The sequence below is a fragment of the Triticum urartu genome, chromosome 4 (assembly GCF_003073215.2).
Source record: "Triticum urartu cultivar G1812 chromosome 4, Tu2.1, whole genome shotgun sequence".
Classification (NCBI taxonomy): Eukaryota; Viridiplantae; Streptophyta; class Magnoliopsida; order Poales; family Poaceae; genus Triticum; species Triticum urartu.
The window spans coordinates 190,555,103-190,570,408 of NC_053025.1; the positions used below are offsets into that span (position 1 = coordinate 190,555,103).

The 15,306-nt window shown below is 45.4% G+C and overlaps 1 long non-coding RNA gene across 6 annotated transcripts; it reads left to right on the forward strand.

Moving 5' to 3' along the window:
* The first annotated feature begins 361 nt into the window (after positions 1-361).
* On the forward strand, positions 362-5,220 carry LOC125551261. 6 transcript variants are annotated; one of them, XR_007302365.1, is made up of 9 exons: positions 363-1,166; positions 1,292-1,412; positions 2,071-2,244; positions 3,433-3,509; positions 3,946-4,013; positions 4,149-4,361; positions 4,557-4,651; positions 4,828-4,896; positions 4,989-5,220. It is a non-coding gene; the product is annotated as an uncharacterized LOC125551261 (long non-coding RNA). The 6 variants fall into 6 exon arrangements; XR_007302364.1 differs by having other exon boundaries at positions 362-1,166; positions 4,557-4,896; XR_007302368.1 differs by lacking the exon at positions 4,828-4,896.
* The last annotated feature ends 10,086 nt before the right edge of the window (positions 5,221-15,306 follow it).

The following is a 15,306-nucleotide window of genomic DNA, read 5'->3' on the forward strand; positions in this document are numbered from 1 at the left end:
TTGCTTGAGCCTCGTGGGCATATATAGGAGTACAAGGCAAGTTAGAATATTTCCTAATCTAACCTATGTTTCCTAATACAATCACGTTACTCAACATATAGAAGTGCATGCTATAGCCAATACAACCAAAAGACCGATCTGATGGAAGAGAGTCAACACTTCCCCTCACGTGTGGATCCCTAAGGCCTAAACGTGGACCGAAAGTGGGCTGCAATTTAATTGCGCCAGCCGGGTCTTGAACTCGAGACCTCTTAGCTCCGATACCATATAGAAATACATGCTCTAATCAATGCAGCCAAAAAATCAATCTGATGAAAGAGACTAGGCAACACATTATACGTCAACACAAACCCTAAGCAGCCCGCGCCCGCCTCTCTCTCTCCTCTCTCCGCCGCCTCTCTCTTTCCCCTTCTTCCCGATACAGATCCAACCCAATCGCCCGTCCCCCGCCGCAGCCACGACGTCACGGCCTGCTCCTCGTGGTGGCTGCGCTGGTGCTCTGCGCCGCGCAGAGCCCCATCTCACAGCCGCTGTCGGCCGGCGCGCCCATCGCGTCCCCGCTCCTCCGCCTCGACGCCGACTCTCTCAACCCTCTCTCCAGCCCTAACCCTCTCCCTCCCTCAGATCTCAATCCACCACCGTCTCTATCCCTATCCCCGCATAGCCCAACCCAATCCACCGCCGTCCTCTACCCAGTTCCCTCCCCGTTCCGGCGAGCCCGCTATGAACCGTCTGCGGGCGGCAGCGCAGCGGGAGCAACACGGGCTTCACCTCCCCGGGCCGTGTCTCCCCCTTCCACCACCGCTCCTCCTCCACCTCTTTCACGGCCTCCCTCCCGGGCATCGCCCGACAGCAGCCTCGACAGGGACGACCTGGACCCGAACCCGGCCGTGGCCACCACGGAGGCCCTCGCCAAGGTCGACCTCTCCAACGACCCAGACGCCACCGCCACCGCCAAGTCCGGCTCCAGCAAGCCCCGTCAGGCAGCCAGAGGCGGCGGTTGCGACGTGGGCAAGTCGCTCAGCTACCTGTACCGTGCGTGCAGGATCGCTACCCTCGCCGTGAAGCACATCGACATCGCCATCTCCATCCTCTCCCGATTCATGGAGCCCAAGAAGCTCGCCAGCCTCGCCGAGTTCTGAGACGACCACGCCTACATCTCCGAGGTCCGTCTGTCCAAACACTGCTCGTTTCTTCTCCTTCCTCCTTGTCCTAGATGAAACTAAAATGATGAATGAATCCATGGATGGATCTGACGGACGGTCGAATCAATCATGTTCGCTTGCTGCAGGAGGGATTCTATCTAGCATCCGATTGACTACACCTCATCGATCAAGCCATGCTCTCCTCATCAGTCTTTTAATTTGAGATCTTGCCTTGGTAGCTGGATGCCTTGGTGCAAGACATTCAAGGTAAGATTGATCCCCTGTACCCATGACCATGCGTTCACTTCTCATGTAGAGCTAATAGTCCTGTTATTTTTCTATACACTATGGCAGAGTAGAGATATATTGTGTATGCCAATGTGTATGTAAGAGTAATGGTAATATGATACTTCTGATTGTAGATCCAAGTTTTAAACCGACAAAAAATGCTATCAGTTCTCATATCAAATTTTTATGCCAGATGTGCATGCTCAAAGATTTTGGTCGGCAACTTATAGTGTGTATCAAAGTATTTTGAAAAAAATAATGTTGAGTTGTTATTGGACATTGGACCTTTATATCTTTTGCATGAAAATTTGATGCCTCGAGTGACAAATATCCTAGCAAGCTTGGTGTTTTCTGCTTTGGAATTTCTTTTTATTTACCAATATGCATTCTCTGAAAGAAATTTTCATAGCTTATAGATGGCATCATGAAAACCATGAGACCTTTTTGAGGCCGAGAAGAGTTGAAATGTTCAAAGTGGTGATTGTGTTGGTCGTACCTTGGGTGTTATTTCCTACAGGGCTATAAATGGAAAACAGTTGATCCCATTCCCTTTAATTTGTTTGTCGGATGTGCCATTAGTGAAGCACTGCCAGAGAAAACTGTAATTTGTTTTGAGATCTTGGGTTGTTTTGCACAGTTTAGAAGGATAAAAAGGCTGCCAACGGCAAGTGGATTGTTTGAGGTCGTGGCCTGATGTGCTCGCCAACAGCGCTAGATGTGCCCACTTCCTTTCACGCGCAACGCCTTCCACCACCGCCTCCAACCTGACATGGCTCTCCATTGCTTAACATCCCAACACTGGGTGTTCTAGGTTGTTGTTTGTCTCTCTCCATCTCTCTTTATTCCCTCTTATTTTTTCATCTGCATGCTATGGTTCATAGTAGAATCCAGCTTGTTTTCATGGTCAACAACACATACTGCTGAAAATGTTTGTTACCGTCGGCTTGGTGCAATTATAGTTTAAGGATGTTCTCAGATTTCCTTTTCTTTCGTACATCTGTTACACACATCATGTAGTGAGGGCAAGCTTTTTGAGAATTGATGACTTCATTAGTTAGTTGACCCATGTATTTCCTATGTTTATCCAACATTTGGTCCAATATTTTCAACTTTGGTGTCTACTTGAGAAAAGGATGAAAAACTACAGTTCAAAGCCTTTTATAAAATGCATGTCACTTTAATTTCTAAGATATAAAAATTACTTGAATTATCTGTAGCATACTTCTCTGTCATCCAATATAGGTCTCCCAGGCGATCTAAATAAATACCAAGGATATAATTAGGCACATATGTCACTTTCTTTCTTAACCTGTATGAAGAAATAAGAAAACCTGTATTAGCAAAATCGTTCAATATTGTTAGTCGAGCAGTACACATGTATGAACAAAAAAGCACATGTATGAACAGAATCGTTCAATAGTTTTAGTCGAGCAGTATGTAGAAAAACCGTCGCCCAAATGCATATGGAGTATTCAAGCTGAACAAGCCAATTGGATGGTAGAATATGCTATCAGGCATAAAGTTTATATTGATTGAAGAGAAAATATAGAAAAGTAAAGACTGAAGGTAAATAGAAATATAGAATACTGCCATGTGTTTAACTAAACATCAAGCATTAATTTGTGCACTTCCTCATTTAGAGGGCTTGTCATGAATGAACGAACGAACAATAATAGGAACATGGGCACCAGGTTTTAGAGGGCTTGTGATTTTGTGGTTGCAGCAAGCCTGCCTTGTACGCCCGACGAGTTTATCATGTGTATTTTGTCTTTCTAGACGAGTTATCCAGCAATACTAGTGCATAGTAGCAAATTATCATAGATCCTGGCTGTAACCTGCTTTTGTGCTTGTGACTTTGGCCCGCATGATATTGTGGGGATTTGGTTCCAGATTAGAGGTAGAGGCCGACGATTTCTTGCTGTTTCAGTCCAGTGCTTGATAGATAGCTGTCTCATACGCATTTTCCGTTCCTAATGGTGCTTTTTCATTTCCTTGCCAGGAAAAATAAAGGATGTTGTTCTCGGTGGAGTTGCGCTTGAGGATGAGCAGAGAAAGAAATTTAATCAAATCCAATAGGTAGGTTCTTTGTTCTTATCAGATATTGACAGATTCAATTTGTTGTGCATATGCCAAGTGTGTCTACCTGATTGTAAACGTAACTACAATAATGTATATATGTTGACAGTCTAGTAAAAACCTGTTGTGCCTGGGTTTGTGGATCTTAAAAAAATCATCTATCCTTTCCTTACTCATACAAAACCCCCAGCTATTGTTCTTGTAAATACAGACGTGCATACCATCAGCACCTTCACCAAACAGAGAAGGCTCTAGCCACTTCTTATGACAAGAAAAATAGAAGCGCCCCTAAATTTAAACATATTCCTCTTTACTGAAAACTCATTGTTCTTTTATAAACTATTGCAAAAATCGAGCAGTGGTACTGATTATATAAATTTTATATTGTCTTGGTAGCTTCACTCATGTCTGCCACTACTCATTGTCGTGTTGACAGAGCGTTCACCCGATGGCGGAATACCACGCCGCAGCTTGGGCAGTGGGCGGTTGCGCTATATACGTGAGGTAATGAACATTACAGGCAGTGGAGAACTTTTAGCTTTTCCACACGTGTATATCTTTAGACAACTTTCAGTTTTCTTTTGATGTGCTGAAACTGAAAGAAATCTTTGATGCTAACTCTACGTGTGATTATGGCAGTGACAAACCCGAAAACCATGACTTCGATCTGCTGAGGAAGCTTGTGTTTCCTGACGGATCAATCCTACGAGCCAAACTGCCCGAGAGACAAACTGCACTATCGTTGTTGCAGAAATTCCGTGCGATGGAAGCTTCTAGAGCCTGTTGGTACTTCCTAGCCAGAAGCCCCACGAGCTCGACGTCCAGCCCTACAACCACCACCCCACGCACAAGGTCGCTCCCTGCTCCCTCTTGTTCATTTATCTGTCCAGCTCAATCCTACATTCCTACTGCTACTGTTGCTGTTGAAATCGAGATGCTACCCTCATCCTGCTTCTGTCTGTCAATCGAATCAAACTGCCCAGAGAATGAATGAGTTTGCAACCCTTTCTAATTTTTTTTTCTTGTTCTCTTTTGAAATGGACGTAGAAGGTGCTCTGCTCTTGCTCACGTCTAGCACCATCTCCGGCGCGGTGGTGCTTGTTGAGGCGACCGGCGTGACGGCGGCGACCACAAGCTCTCCCGTGAGTCGGCTCCATCTTCTAGCCCTAGCTCCCTATTTTTTGCTCCTATAGCATGCTCTGTTGGTTTAGAACACTAGCAGGAATAGCCTACCGTGTATACGTACTAAACAGCAGGAGCTCAATCACCTTGTGCACTAGCAGCTTGCTTACACAGTTGTCACTTTTGCTTGTGGCAGCCATTATGTAGCTGAATCATGTCCGTGTCTACTAATCATCAGTTCATAGTATTTGGCTTCTGTGTGATGGTATGCGACTATTTTATGGTGATGTGGATATACTTTCTGATTTAAAGTTACTAATATTTTTTGTTTTGATTCTTTCTCTGGTGCGAGGAAAGCTGTGAGTAGACGTCAATGATGCCTACTTGCTTCGCTACTACAGTGATGCATGCGCCGGTCAAGCAAGCACACGTGCATATACGTACATGTTAGGATAGTAGGAGATGTGCCATAATTCCTCTGTCAGGAAATGTATTCTTGAGATGATTTTGTTATGTTATCTAAACCTGGGAGATGTGTTATGTGATGTGATATGATGGATGATTTGAATTCGACATTGAGTTTTCCTGATTTGAATATGAAACAATGTCGGATGCGTGTGTGTAACTCGATTAAAGAGGTCTTGTGCCCAAACAATTTTGTCCAAACAGTTATTTCAAAATCCGAGATCTAATACTGGACAACTAATTGGGCTGAAAAAGACCACAGCCCAACAAGCATTGGTTTGTTTAAAAAGTGAAACAAAAAAGCCTTAGAAAATAAAAAAATAAATATATTGCAAAAAAGGCCGAGGCCCCCTAATATGGAAGTATGGCCCGTGCAGAAATTACCAGGGAAAACATACTAAATGGGCTGAATTAATGGGCTTGGCCCATATAGACACCTAATCGGACCAGGCTGAATCTTAGCAATGACCTTTTCAATTGGTCACAATTTTGCCACGTCAGATTGGCACATTGGATCCGACATGGCCTAGGCAGACAGCTAGCGACCAAAACAGAAGGTCATAGAATCAATGACCTTTTGTTTTAGTCGTGGAATTCCACGACCTTCTCACAGAGAAGGTCGTTAATTTCAGTTTACGATCGCCAACTTTTGACTATCTGTTTTTAGTCACAAAAAGACCGCAAATGAAAAACAATGACCTTTCGGTGACCAATAGTGATGGTCGCAAGTTGACATATTTCTTGTAGTGTTCGTCAGACAACATTGTGTGCTCTGAAGACCTTGTTTCCACTCCAGATTTTTCCATGACCGTGTCGAATGGCTGATGCACAGGAAGAGTAATTGAATGTACTAAAATTGTTGACAAATTTAACACGTAATAAAAAAATTATGGCATGATATAATTCACATATAAGATGACTGGCTAACCAGGGTGGCATTGCAAAATTCACATATATGATGCCTGGATAAACATGATGTCATTGCATGATTCACATATACGATAAAGAAACTAAACAAATGACATTCACACAAAGCATGTCTAAACTAAGCAGATGACAAATTTGATGTATAAAGTAAGCAATGCAAGGCACCATATGCATGATATTACCAACATCAACATGCCAAGTTAGAGCGAGGACCTCAGGGGGTAAATAGGAGTGGTCTTCTCCTTCTGAATCCCCCTCAGAACAATTATCTTCCTCTTGATTACAATCTGAAATGGGTGGAGGGGGGCTGCCTTTGCGCCCACCATGGAGTGACGTTTGCATGAAATTTTATTGCCACGCAAGGCTCGTCTCTTTTGCTCTACATGTTCAATTTCATTGTGTACAATAACTGACATGCATAGAAATAAAACATAGTGAGATTATGTAAGGAGTGCATGCACAAATCCAGAGTGCTTGTAGCAAACTGTGGATAGACCCAAAACCAATGATAGCAGTCAGATAATAGCTTTAGTGAAAAATACATATAATGGCTCCTTTAATGTTTGTTTGCACCCAACATGAAACTCATAGTAGACACCCGAGATTAACCAGATAGTAGACATATAGTACTGATTGCAACCCCAATATGTACCCCAGAACCATTTAAAAACCCAAGTTTCAGCATTAGTTTGGACTTGACTCAGAGTCTAATAGGTGACCACGATGATAAAGTAGCATGTCATCATATTAAGTGATGCGTAACGTAAACAAACACAGATGAGTGCGACCTCTCTTGCGCACCCGTGTAGTCCTCAAGGTCATCTGCTCAGTTGATGATGGTAATGCAGTTGTCGTGGCTGCAGGCGATGGGGAAGAAGATTTGAGGCGGCGAAAGACAGTCTAGAGAGCGGATCTCTGATGTGGTGAACCCTTCCATCGTAGGAGCAGCTGAGCTGGGGTGGAACACAGCGCAGCAGGAGCAGGACAAACCACACAAGGTTTTCTTTGACACGTATCTGTAATAGAAGTAATTGTGTAAGGGCTTGTTTGAATTTGAGGATTCTAACAATGCAGGGATAGGAAATAGACAGTAATAGGATAGGAATGCACGTGCAAAACAGAGAATTTGAAAACACAGGATTTCTGCCAATCTGGGTGTTTGGTTCACAAGAATTGGAAGATCACGGGATGCAAAGAAGCATGGTGAGATTAAGTCAAACCACAAGAAAATGTATGGTTATAATGCTATTATGCCACTATCTCTTAGTCTTATGCTTCATGAATAAGAATTTGAAAAGGAGGACAAGTGGAAATTAAATTTTCTACGGTTTTTCTTTCAAGGAGACACTAAAGGAACAAATCCTACAGTTTTCCTTTGCTCCATTCCTTTGAACCAAATGCATGAATAGTAGTGCCATAGGAAACTTTCCAATTCCTATGTTTTTCCTTCACTTTTCCTTTCAAGCACTAGCGATTCTAGTACGCAGGCTTGAGCAAGGAAAAGCCTACACTCAAAAAATGTTTTTGTGCTACTTCTACTACTTTGGGTACTGCTCCACTGTGATGGAGGGTTTCATCGTTGGAGCAGCTCCGGTGAGTTGTACGACGCTGATGATGAAGCAGGATAAGAGAGACAACATTAACCTGAGTGGAATTCTAATAGCATCTCCAATAGATGGCGTAAAATACATAACCGCAAAGTGCTAGATGTAAAATACATCAGTCGCTCATCTCTGAACTTAACTATCGAAACTGAATTTAACTGTCGAAACTAAATTTTGCTGTCGAAACTGAATTTTGCTGTCGAAACTGAACGCACTAGTAGCAGAAAAGCGGTAGCAGTAGCGCGTGCAAGAGCCGGGGCAGCTGGTCGTGTAGCAGTTCATCTTCAACCTCCACCCCCTAAGCCACCAGCCATCACCAGCCAAACCACCGCCCCCGCCGCCCGCGGCCGGCGGTGCGCCGCCCCGTCCGGCGGTGCGCCGCCCCGCCCGCGCCGAAACCACTCCCCACCGCCGGTCCACTGCCGCCCCGGCCATCCCTCTAGCCCCCCCCGTGCCGAGCATTTTCTCCGGCGATCCCGACGCCACCGCCCCACCACCGCCGTCGACCACCGCCCCACCCTGAACCCTAAGATAGATAGTGGGTTACCTCTTCGGCGAGCCCCCCTCCCTGCTGTGGCTGGTTCTTCCTTAACTCCGGCGAGCCCCCACCCCCTAAAAATCGAGTGACCCAAAAGTCGATTCAGTCGACTGAAGTGCAGCCAAATCGGAGCAGCATCGCAAGCAAGAGCAAGAGCGAGAGCAGCAGCGTGAGCAAGAACAATAGTAAGAGCAGACCAGGCAGGCGACCAAGAGGAAGAGTAGAGGAGCAGCGCGAGCGAGAGCTAAAGCAGCAGCAGATCCTACTGATGTGGACGTCGCCGCCGAGGGAGAGACGCCATGGAGGAAATGGCCGGCGACACCGCCGTGGATGGAGCCGCACCATGTCGGCTCGGGACCAAGCGCCGACAGCACCATGAGATCAAATGAAGAAGGAAATGCGGCAATTAGTGTACAACCTCTTTGGTGGAGCCTATTAGGCCTCAGCTTCATCCGAGGAAATGGTGATGATGATGCTCTTCCAGTGGTGCAGGTGAAGATGACGGTGTGAGAATGGAGGTAGCGCAAAAGACGAGGGGAACGTCGGGGCAGCTCCTTGGAGGTGGAGGACGGGGTGGCTGAATCGGCGGGACGACGAGATCGACGACGGATCCTCATCCGGTACGGTGGATGAGGGATGTCGAGGTGTTGCTGTGGACGACGTCGTCGGGGAAGAGGCTCCGGCTGGGCAGTGGTGAGGTGGCGGACGGAGGAGGGTGGGGTTTTGTGGCTGGAGCGGAGAGGTTATGGCGGCCTGGGATTTCGAATGGCGAAAATGAGGCGATGGGAGGGGGAACCATCGCTTAGGGATGCGCTTATCCGAAATGTGGGGTAAGTTACGAAAGTACCCCCACCGATTTGAGCTAGGCGGTTCTTTCGGTTCAGGGGTATCATGGGCATCTCGCATGTCAGGATTTCGCAAGAGGTGGGAGTTTTCGCGCGCGTTGTAATTTTGGCATAGCAAGGCGCGGGTTGAGATGGAGGGAGTTTTCAGAGCACAACGAGACAAAGATATATCTTAAATATTTCAGGCTAACAAGGCGCGGGTTGAAGAGGCGGGAGTTTCGCAGCACGATAGACAGAAATGCTAGCTTGAAATTTCGGCATAATAAGGCGCAGCTTGAAATTTCGGGAGAACAAGCTTAACGTGTACCAAAAAAACAATTCGCACCTCATCACTAGAGAGAGCCACGTCCCATTTTACTATATTACTAGAAATGCATTCAAATACAACAACAAAAACTAAAAGAATCGGGACAACAAACATAACGTGTACAGTACCAAAACAATTTGCACTTCCCTCAACAATATAAAATGTGTGTTGTCTAGCATATGGATTAATTAAATTTGAGTACATTTTCCCTGCTTGAATGGGATTGTACTCGGGTTAGTTATACAACCATCTAAATATTATCTTCACAACACATGACATGAATATAGCAGAAGTAAATTCCTATATAAATACGAACTACATGTACATACTATCTCAAATTCAAATATATGCATCCATTTTATGTTGAATTCAAATCATAGTACATGTATGCTCTAGCTAGATGTTCGGAATCTAAACCATGTATGATACTACGTACAATGTGTTTAACACGCACAACACACACACAAACACCATTTAGACTGGTAAGGTACACGTGCATTGCACGCATGAGATTTGGCACCCAAATTATGAATAAATACCACATTATAGCATGTAAGCTTTGAGTCATATATGCATGATGTAGATGTTCGTTTAATTCTTGTAGTTCATTTAATTTAAAATCATCTAGTCTTTATAAGAAAGCTAATCTATTTTAAGATTCATGGAATTGTACATTGTAAAGCATAAAGTAAAAACAAATAATGGCAAATCATGTAGAAAAACATTTGGGCAATTCTGATACAGAAGATTCTAGAACAAAGAAGAAGTGCTTGTGTTTTGAGGTTTGTGCATTATGCTTAAGTTCAACCATGGAGTCTTCTAGATTGTACATGTGGCAAAATCTGGTGGAATCTAAATGATATCCCACGGCCAGTAGTGCTCAAAATTTCCATCTCTGCACCATTAGATTGGCTTCATCCAACGACCATCTTTGAAAGTTAAAGTTATCCACACACTATATATAAAATATAAAATGTAAAATATAAAATATAAAATATAGGGGTATAGATATAGATATGTGATGTGAAAGCCAACCATCATCTCCAGTTAGAATAGTGTGTCCATGCACGGATGCAATGTGGCCAAATGATGTCTGCCATCGGTATCTCAAATTCAAATCAGTATGACCTTGTTCAATGTGTATACAGTACAACATGCTTGTTTCCAAACCACACCGCACATATCTCAGTTATATTCATGCATGCATGGGTTTCAAACATCATGATCTCTTATTCAAATATTTGAATTCAACTTTACATTGATTATGACCTCACCTAGTCTTTTACACCCACACAGTCGTCTTCTCTTTATAGTTGTACTACTAACTTTCTCCCGTGCATGCATGCACACACACTACCAGTCGGCATTATCCATCGCACACAAGCAATCTTTTTCTTCAGGTCGGTCTCCCATGCATGCACACACACACACACACCTCCCCCTCTCCATCATATCGGGCATTCTTTATCTCTCATGTGCATGCACAACGATTGATGTTCCTCTAAATGGTCTAAGTTGATGAATTAGCCCTCCTCGTAAAGGATTAGCAATGCTTGGCCCCCTAGCTCATTTATTTTTCATGACTCCACCACTACGTGCAACAACGCATGTTCTCGCCCCCTCTCTTTAAATATCAATCTCGCACATGTGCACTCCTTCGTAGTCTCCCTCCACTTGGACCCTCGCACCATATTCTAGCCCCCACCGGATTTTGCCACATGTACAATCTAGCAGACTCCATGGTTGAACTTAAGCATAATGCACAAACCTCAAAACACAAGTGCTTCTCCTTTGTTCTAGAATCTTCCATGTCATAACTGCCCAAACTTTTTTCTAGTTGAATTGCCATTATTTGTTTTTTACTTTATGCTTTACAATGCACAATTCCATGAATCATAATATAGATTAAGGGCTTCTTTGATTCAAAGGAATTTTGGAGGATTCTAATCCTTAGGAATTTTTCCTTTCTTGGTTGTTTGATTCAAACGATTGTAAACCATAGGAATTTTTCCATAGGATTCATTTGCACTAGATTTCGGGCCTCTTTGATTCACATGATTTTGAAAATGTAGGAATAGGGAAAGTATAGGATTGCAGTGGCATGTCAACTTGAATCCTATAGGATTAGCAAAGAGTGTTTGATGCCACATGAAAAACAAAGGAATTGTAAAAAGAGGTTGGAGTGGACGTTAGATTTCCTATGAAATGTAGTACAAAAGATTCCATAGGATAAATTCCTATGGGATCCAATCCTATGAATCAAAGGGCCGACATAGGAAAAATTCCTAAGGATTTCAATCCTCCAAAAATCCTAAAGAATTCCTTTGAATCAAAGGAGCCCTTCATAGGAAACATCCCATCCACTCAAACTTGTTTGAAAGAATCCTGCGTTTTTTCTATGCACAATCAAACACTCGTACAATCCTATAGGATTCAAGACGACATTCCACTCTAATCCCATGTTTTTCCTATTCCCGCGTTTTGGGAATCCTATGAATCAAAGATGCCCTAGCTTTCTTATAAAAACTAATTGATTTTGAATGAGTTGAACTATAAGAATTAAACAAACGTCTACATCAGGCATATATGACTCAAAGCTTACATGCTACAGTGTGGTATTTATTCATAATTTGGTTGCAAAATCTGATGCGTGCAATGCACGTGTACCTTACTAGTATTCGAGTATGTGCAAAACACGTAAATTACAATTCCAATGACACGCTACACAGTGTATCTCTTACAGTTCATGAAGCCACGTGGCACATGTGGAGGCGTTGTCACGACCTCCTTGTGTGGATTGATCATAGTGACGTGCTGTTGGTTCCAGAAGAATGTACTCGTCTTCTCTGAGGCACACAGGCGATACATGCACGAAGCGAAGATGTGCACGCACGCCACGCGCACACTCATTCCCTCGCACGCACACGCGGGTACATGGGGGGACGTATTTTTGTACGAAGATCCGCCCCATGTGATACTTTGACACGTGTAAAGTCCTTCACTTCATTGATGGTCAATTAATACAGTGCATGCAAATTGAGTGGACGTGAGGGAGGAAGAAAGACATTACTACTCCACTGCATGCATGCGAGTAGTTAAATCATGGTTTTCTACTTCCATTGGTCGCATTCGTATTTTGTGCCAATTTTTGACCATATTTTTAAGTAACATAATATTTATGCATGTCATAAAAAGTGGCACAAAAAAGGGGCCAATAAACCAGGATGCAGGCAGCATGATCAATTTTTGCCAGGGCTACTGTTGGTGGCCTTTGTATTTAAATATGGACGGAGTGGAGTAGTACTATCTTAATCTTAGCCTCGTAGGGCTCTCCCAGCACCTAGGCTCGCCTCCCCGCCTCGCCCACCGGATCTCGCCATGGAGGATCCCGCCATGGATAATCCCTTAGATCCTAGGATCCCGCGGGCTGCCTGTCGGTGTCAAAACCGGCGGATCTCGGGTAGGGGGTCCCGAACTGTGCGTCTAAGGTCGATGGTAATAGGAGACAAGGGACACGATGTTTACCCAGTTTCGGGCCCTCTCTATGGAGGTAATACCCTACGTCCTGCTTGATTGATATTGATGAATAGGAGTATTACAAGAGTTGATCTACCTCAAGATCGTAATGGCTAAACCCTAGAGGTCTAGCTTGTATGGCTATGATAATGAGTATCCCCTATCCGGACTAAGTCCTTCGGTTTATATAGACACCTGGAGGATCTGTGGTTACACAAGGTCAGTTACAAAGAAAGGAATCTACATATCCGGTCGCCAAGCTTGCCTTCCACGCCAAGGAGTGTCCCATCCGGACACGGGTGCCATCTTCGGTCTTCGTATCTTCACAGTCCATCAGTCTGGCCCATGGCCACCAGGCCGGACTCCCAAGTACCCCTTAGTCCAGGACTCCCTCAGTAGCCCCTGAACCTGGCTTCAATGACAAGGTATCCGGCACGTAGTGCTGTCTCCTGCATTGCAAGGCGGGTTTCTCCTTCCGAATTCTAGAATAGTCTTCGGACGAATTGATCGTGTCCGGACCTGTAACACACACACCACACACAACCGTAGAGGGAATATAATAATATACGAGTCCAATCCGCTGACAACCTTTACAACATGACATCACGTCCATCCGGTCATAATTTCGAACCGTTTTTCGTCTGCCGCTCCATGTTTCGAGACGCGGTTGCCATTGGCACGTCTTGTCAAAGCAGAGATCGTGTCCCCTTATTACAGAATTCTCATCAATACGGGTGTGGGTAACCCAACCGTGCTGTTTAGACAGCCCTTGGGAATAGGCGAGTTTTAAGGCGAGCAAGGAGGCGTTTGATATTCGCGACCTTTATAAGGGGATAAGGATTCATCTTTACTCACCCTTGCCTTCTCCATCCTCCGTTCATCAATTCTAGAGCTCTAGCGCCCAAGCCCTAGCTTCCCCTGCCGGTGAAGGCACTCCAACCATGTCCGGATCTGGAGTTGGTGGCAAGTGGATGGCTTCTTTTGTTAAGAAGACATCAAGGAGCTTTGAGAGGCCGGATACCTAGCCAAGGAGATCATTCACCATCTCTCGGCCGAAGGACAGATCGTCCCTACCCCAGAGCCCCATGAGAGGGTTGTATTTCTCACACATTTCGTCCGTGGGCTGGGATTCCCTCTCCACCCGTTTGTCCGCGGACTGATGTTTTATTATGGGCTGGACTTCCATGATCTAGCCCCCAACTTTATCCTCAACATCTTGGCATTTATAATCATTTGTGAGGCCTTCCTCCGTATCCCGCCTCACTTCAGCCTTTGGCTAAAGACTTTCAATGTAAAGCCGAAGGTGGTGAAAGGCCAACAAGCAGAGTGCGGAGGCACCATGGTGGGCAAGATGCCCAACGTGATATGGCCCGAAGGTTCCTTCATGGAGACGGTGAAGGGGTGGCAGTCGGGGTGGTTTTACATCACCGAGCCGCGCGACACCAACTGGGCGGCGGCCCCTGAATGTTGATCTGGAGCTCCGCTGCGGCTTACCTCCTGGCAAGAGAAGGGCCTCGCCTGGGGCTCTTCGAGCGAGCTGACTGGGCTCGAGACGTGCGTTCAGAACATGCTAACCAAGAGGACCAAACTCGTCAACGTGATCCAGGTTATGCTCATTTGCCGGATCCTTCCGTGCCAACACCGGACTTGCTATTTGTGGGATTTCGATCCGGCCAAGCACCAGATGATTCGCCAGATGCACTTGGCACAACGCACGAAGATATCTGGAAAGTGCTCTCCAAGGCCGATGAGACACCACCGCCCACGACCGAAGATCGTGGGCTCATCTTAAAGCGCTAGGCCAATTCAATAAGTTCTTTCATGTATTCAAGGTATAGCTTTTACTAGCATATTTCGGGAAGGACTCTAAGCCTTCCTATCAATTTCAGGCCTGGATCGACATAGCGGAGCAGATTAATTGTCCCGCCCCACTTCCCGAAGATGTGGAAACCCACTCCTAACAAAGATGCTATTTTCTGGCGCCTTATGATGTGCCGGAGAAGAAGGCCAAGAAGACGGAAAAATGGAGCAGGAGTGGCCTTCGCCAAAAGGGTGCTTCGGACATGTCGTCCGAAGACGAGACTGGCTCTTCGGTCGCCAAAGACGACGGCGAGGAGGAAGAAGAAAGCAGCTTCCCCCCGAAGGGGGGAAAGAAGAAAAGAGAGGCATCCACGAATCTGGAGGCGAAAGCGCCCAAGAGGGGGAAGGGCTCCCTTGCGGATAACTCCACATGGGATGTCGAAAGCAGTCCGGAGCGAATGCCCCGGACCAAGCCTTCGGCTGCCTCGTAAGTACCAAAACCCTATGAACCTCCCAATACGTGGCCTTTTCCAGTTTATAATATTAATATGTTTAAACTATGACATTACAGTCCGGCCCGCGACGGCTCCCCGCGATCCTCGACAGAGGATTCTCTAGACTCAAAGGAGATGGCTAGCATGTCTCCGCTGCCCGCTCATTCTACCTCACCCAA